This window comes from Priapulus caudatus, unplaced genomic scaffold (assembly GCF_000485595.1).
Source record: "Priapulus caudatus unplaced genomic scaffold, Priapulus_caudatus-5.0.1 Scaffold2284, whole genome shotgun sequence".
Taxonomy (NCBI): domain Eukaryota; kingdom Metazoa; phylum Priapulida; class Priapulimorpha; order Priapulimorphida; family Priapulidae; genus Priapulus; species Priapulus caudatus.
In genome coordinates this window covers 35,636-42,512 of record NW_014579345.1, presented here as the reverse complement: position 1 = coordinate 42,512, position 6,877 = coordinate 35,636, and positions in this window count along the sequence as shown.

The window sequence follows — 6,877 nt, the reverse complement described above, 5'->3', positions numbered from 1 at the left end:
GGCTGTCTATACTTCAAGGGGGCGGGTAGCGGGAGATCAGGGCGGTAAGGCGGCATATATTTGCTAATGATAATTCTAATCGTGGGCTGTCAAACTAAAGGCTCCAATATTCCAGCCAGATTGCCACTGCGATACGGAGATCATTGCATAATATATTCTAGATACCTATAAAGACACATGTTGTAGCTATACTCTTGCTGTGAATATTGAGTTTATGTGACGCACGATTAGTGGCGAATATTATTTAGGCACATATATGGCGACTGTAATCTCCCGTACCGGGCTTGAATATAGACAGCGCGGCCCCAGCGGTAGCGCGCTGGGCAGGAGCGGAGGCTGGTTGACGGCGTCTAGCAGGGCTCCCGTAGTCGCACGATCGGCATTTTAGCTACTACTAGTGAGGCAGAAGTAATAGCACAGCAGTTAGCTGTCTATACTCTATTCTAACTGTTATAAATAGTCTTTTATCTTATTTTACGCAAATATATAGAACTCATAGCGAAACTTAAATGCAAACAGCGGCGAAGAAATTTCAGGGCGCAGGCTCAGGCATGTATCTTAAATAAAAACTAACGTGTAACGACTATAATGCCGTTTCTTAGCTTTTCGGACAATCGATCGTTCCGATGTGCGATAGTACGCGCTCATGCAGCTGAGAACTCAAAGATCTTATGATTTTGCTTTTATACCATTTATGTTATGATTGCTTTAAAATTAATTGAGATTTAATAATAATTTGAATTGTCTTTATATATGACGGTTAACCAGCAATATTATGGGCTTGATATATTATTACATTCGCTTGAACGTCTCTGGCATATAGGTGTCTATAGACGTTACTCAATCCTTTTCAGCAGGCACAGTGAAAGTTCGCCCGTACATAATAAATTGAGGGTTATATCACCATACGAATATAATATAGATAAGCGGCATATTAGGTTATGCTAATATTATTTCTACTGGTTGCTCAGGGGCGGCAATTTTTTAGGAATAATAATTCTTCAAGCCATGGCGCCTATATATAAGAAAACTAGAATTTAAGGCATTAAGGGCACGAAAATACGGATTATTATTGCTTAAACACTAGAAAGCAAACGCCTAGATAAATAATGCTTAAAGATCTTGTCGGAGATTTTTTTGAAAATTTTTCGAAACAGTTGGAATCTTAAAAGCTAAGATAAATTTTCGGCAAAAACAAGATAATTTGCTTGATTTCAGATCTCATTTTGCTTAAGGTTAAGAATAAGCTTTTTAGGGGGGGGGCTGTGTAGCTGAGAGAACAGCGAGTAAAGTGAGGCTGACTACGATAGCTGAAGACCGCAGGCCTATACGTAGTAAGAGCAAGCACCCCGACGATGACAATGATTCCTGAAGGCGCATATTTTCCCAGCAAGACGTGCGCGCTTACCGGGCGACCTGTCGAGAGATGGGGGGGGCGGGGGGGCACGAAGTTTGGCATTCACCCCACGATACACTAAATTTCATTCATTATTGGCATCTATCCATGCCATCATTCGCATCCATCCATCCATCATGCTATCTATGGCTATCGGCATCCATCCATCCCATCGCATCCATCATGCCATTCATCCATTCATCCAGCACATCTCATTCATACTCCATCTATTTTTAAATCCATGCGCATCGGCATCGGGCATCCATCCACCATCGCATTTTATCCTCGCATCGCATCCATGCCATCCATCGCCTCGGGCATGGCGCATCGCGTCTATCGGCATCCATGACGCATCGCATCCATCGCATCCATCCATCCATCCATCCATACATCCATCGATCCATCGCATCCATGCCTCCATCCATCCACCATCGCATCCACCATTCGCATCGGATCCATCCATCGCATCCATGCGCATCCATCCATCCATCCATAGGCGCATCCATCCGGGGCATCCATACATGCCATCCATCGTATCGGGCATCGCATCCAAAATCCATTCACATCGGGCATGCGGGCATCCAGCTGCCATCCTCTCCATCCATCTATAGCATCCATCCATCATGCCATCCATCCCTCCATACATCCATTCCATTGCATTTATCTCTCGGGCATCACCACGCATCAATAAGTATGTATCTAGCTGTGTGTTAGCGCCTATCCGCTGTGGTATTCGCTACAGTGCGGCTGGGGGCATATGCTATATAGGTTGCTTCCGCGCGTCGCGTTCAATTTTCTTGTCATATATTAAATCTCTAATGGAATGGATCGAACGTCCAGCAGGTTAGATTTACATGTAATAAGGGGGCTAGCATCGCAGCGAGTTGCTGTGGTTCGAGCGGGGGGGGCAGCGCCTGGTTGCGTGGGCTGCGTGGGCGTGTGGGCGTGCGCGCCGGCGCGCATGTTGTGTTGTGTGGTGTGTTGTGTATTTTTATTAAGGCGAATTATTGTTCAATCCGTGTTCATTGTAGGCAAATAAATAATAATAATTAAATATGTAATTATTCTAAAATATAGATTTTATGTCGGAAATAGTTTGGCTGGGCGCACTAATTATCCACATATTCTGTGATTGGATCGCTATTAAAAATCACCGGCGGGGTCAGCGCTGTAGCTACTCATTGAATGGTGTCATAATGGTTCACATAACTGGAAACATTTCTGGCCTAATATGTTGAACAAGAAGCGATCAATCAAAAGCGGCGTCAGAAATATCATCGGCCACCATGGAATCGGCAAGAGCGCGTTCGACGAGCGGCGCATGATTAGCTAGGCGAAAAACGTGTTTTGGGCGCACGTTGAACGCGGGGCACAGGCAGCGGCACGCACGCACAACGCACGGCAGGCGTACAAGCGGCAGGCACTATACCAACTCTCGTAGCGCGATACACACAGGCCGCTGGCCGGCACGCAACGCGCGCGTATTACCGTATAAGCTTGTAGCTATAATTTACGGGCGTAGTAAAAGACGAGTGATGTCTTCCTATGCGAGGCTGCGGCACTTTATGTGAGTCCGATGCTGGCTTATGGCATATAGGCTTGATGGAGTCGACGGGCGATAACAGCTTTGGGAGCTTGGTGGCTAAGGGCGGCGATTTTTTTCTGCAACGGGTGCACTCGGCTCTCTGTAAAGTTGTGTCTGTTGGGGTACGATGGATGGATATCGATGGAGACGTGCAGGTTATTGTTGCAGAGATGAGCGCGCTGCAGATATTGGGCATATATGAAACTTAGGAGTGCTCGTGACATCTGACCAAATACGGTGCCCCGCATCGTTGATTTTGGCGCACGCAAGGGGTTTGGGAACAACGTCGGACTTATGGGCCTAGGCTATTAATGTTATATCAACGATAAACACAGGCAGTAGCCTACTAGTAGTCTGTATGAGTAATCAGAGCCAATGATTGGCAATAAATTGTCTATATTTTATTAAAGTGGGGCATTGTGAATACGAAGGCATTCGACAGATATTACCAGAGCGCTATATAAATACCTAGTACATTCTTATTAAAACTGATGATCATTCTAATATATATATATTTATATATATATGTATACTAATGTAAATATGATGATTTTACGTTTATGGAGATTGGTTTTCTTTTTTAAAACGTTAAGATAATTAACATGAAAGTGTTGAAGTTCGGTTCTTTTGCAAGCAGCTCCTTTGGCATCACTGAGCGGTAGGCTGACGCAACTACGACGCAATGGCGCCCACGACAGCAACAGCTATGCCAGTACAACATGGCATTCTTCGGAGGCACTGGCCCTCGTGTGCCCGCGATGGGGCCAGCCGTTAAGCCGTGTCCTTATTGGAAAGTATCTTCTATGAACGTATATCGCATACAGAGGAATCCCAGTGTTATCGCTACGCAGTTGGAAAGTGGTAAATACATTCGTAGTGGCCCAATTCTTCAGAAAAGAATCTATACAATGCGATCTCATTGTTCTGGCAGATCCCGGATTGGCGTCATCGATTGCTTCGACATCCCCACGAAGCACTTGCTACATATTTCACGTGGGCTGTGAGTGGTAATACACATTTTTCAGTGGGACAGTATTTGGCTGTGCGGTATAAGTATATATGTATAGGCCGCAATCGAGAGAGTTAAACTGATTGTATTCAACGCACTTCTATTTGAACTAGCTCGAAGAAAATAAACAATGCACACAACGCGTCAATAACCAATAATAAGCGTGCCTAGACAGAGGCGGTTCTCGGCTACACAGGACAGCAACACACACACACACACACACACACACACATCACACACACACACACATTCATGATACGGCGAATAAGCACTTGTTAAACTTGCGTCGTTGATGTGGTAGGCAAGAGGCGACTATATGTTATATATATCTGGGCTCTCTCTCTACTATATATATATATATATCTATATATTTCGCTGCTGCCGTTGCGGCCACTACATCTATTTCATCTATGGGCAATTGTGATTCACTGGCGCAGGGCTTGCTGTTTACGCGGGTGCTGTTCTTTTCCGCATGATTTTTCTAGCGATCACGTAAGACGGTGCTGCAGTTAATATAGTTGCATCGGCCGGCACCTCACCAGCGTAGTTCGCATTCATTCATTTATACATGTATAAGATTATTGTTTTTAGTTATTAGGCACTGTGGTTGATAGCAACGTTTGCAGTATCGTTTCTCGCATCAAATGGCGTGTCAACGTTACTGAATTAGATGTATTTACTCGTATCATTAGATGTCGTATTTGTTAGATAAATGGCAATCAAATTGCAAAAAAAAGTGCAATCAATCAAAATCAAAATCAAAAAAAGATCAAGAAAAGATGGGCAATAAAATCGAATCACGGCAATTTTTGGGCCTACAAAATGGCCCTGTAAATAATTGGCGATCAATTTTTTACTGGCATTTGACGTATTAAAAATGATAAAAAATTAAAACTAGTACAGGGCGGATTTCAGGGCTTATTAGCAGGTAAGCAGAGGTTCCGAGGCAGTTGTCAGTTATTCAGCATTGCGGAGCCTGTTAGACATATAGAAATATTGACGCATCAACTTCAACTATCATAGCAGTGTGTGACAGCAAAATTTAGAGCGTACTTTTTAATTGGCTTGCTATTTTTTATATCATTTGAGTGACATGTAAGTAATATACCTGCGTGTATGCCAGGCGTCAATATTATCAAAAAGAATTTAAGCTTTAAAAAAAGCTTATATTTATTATAGATTTTTGATCACAATCTATAATGCATTATTGCTTAGCTGAAATAGGAAATCGTTCAACAATACTTTAGGATTCAATCGTGAAAGATATGGTAGGCGGTTTTATCTCTTGCTTAGCCGCAACAAGGTAAATCAATTTCGCTTTCTGCTGCAGAAGCGCGTGGGCGTATACGTGCATTGCGTATTCGGCGTTCCGCATGTTGCGGCGCGGCGTGTACGTTCGTTACGGCGGGCGGGTGGTTGCGTTTGTTCTACGGCGGCACCTTGCGAACGTCTCAATAAATAAAATAATGTATATAAAGCACGAAATGTTATTTACTAACGCCAAAGTCTTAATGTTTGCTCTACGCTCTATTCGCGCTATATCTGGGCCAATAATCACGCTGAAATTGCGCGGTCAAATGTCATCGTGCAACACACAAGTTTATTTACGCATTAATGTTTTCTTGAGAGCGTTAAGTGCCTGTGGGGCTTGTTGGCGCTTGGGGTATGCTCTTGTATGCGAATATCGTGAGGTGCACATGTGGCGCCGTGTGCTATGTGTTATGGTGGGCAAAAACTTAAGGTTAGGGCGTATTTACGACATGAAGTGCAAGATAGACATATGTCTAGAGATGGCATGAATGCACAAAATAAGGCATATATAGACACTATATTATGTTATAGACGTCCTTGAATAAAACGACGCGTAATAATGTCATATGTTTCGTTGGTATGGGTACGTGCTTTGGCATCATATTAGATGCAGGGGCATATTTGCCCTCCGGTTGAGAAACATAAATAGAAGGATTTACCTGTTCCGCATAAAATTTTCAGCGTTGATCTACGTAGGGCCTACCTCTCACCTTGTTATACATGTTTGTCACTTGTGCTGACAATATATATGTATAGTATAAGGCCCGTAGCCAGCTTATAACATTGGGGGGCGGGTTCGTTTTTTTAATGTTGGGGCAATTTGGCTCTGGCAGGGGTGAACAGGATTGTAGGCCAGATGGGGTCTAACCGTAACCCAGAAGTATGCCGAGGCAGCGAAGGGGGGTGCTGGGGGGCCATCCGCGCGCAGAAAAATTTAAAATTAGCACGCGCCCTCAGATGCGGTTTTCTGCCGCGAGCAAAGGGGGGGTCCGGACTCGCGTGGAGCCGCCCCTGTACAGCCGCCGCCTGCGTATGGGGCGGCGAATAATGCGACGCGCGGCGAGGCGAGCCAAGCGACCGCGAGCGGCGGGAGGTGGGTGGGAGGGGGGTGTTCACTGTTCACCCTCACCGCACTTATGCGAGATTTTGGCAATTAATTAGCAGCTAAATTTGGAGCGACCTGAGTAGTGAAATTCTTGCAAATTTTCCAAGCTTTTTTTTTTTTGCTTTGGGGGGAGGCTCGGGGGCGCGGCGGTTCCGTTCAAACCGGCCCGAACCCCCCTGCTACAGGGCCGTAGTATATATATATATATGTGTGTGTGTGTGTGTGTGGAGTGTGTGGTGTGTGTGTGGTGTTGTGTGTGATTGTGTGTGCGTGCTGTGGCGTCGTGGCGTGTGCGTGTGCGTGTGCGTGTGCTGTGGCGTGTGCGAGTGGCAGTCTGTGCGATAACGAGTGCTGTTCGTGTACCTGGGTGTTTGTGTGCGTGTGTGTGGTGTTGTGTGTGTGTAGTCTGTGTGTGTGTTGTGTGTGTGTTGTGTCGTTTGTGTGCTGTGTGTGTGTGTGTTGTGTTGTGTG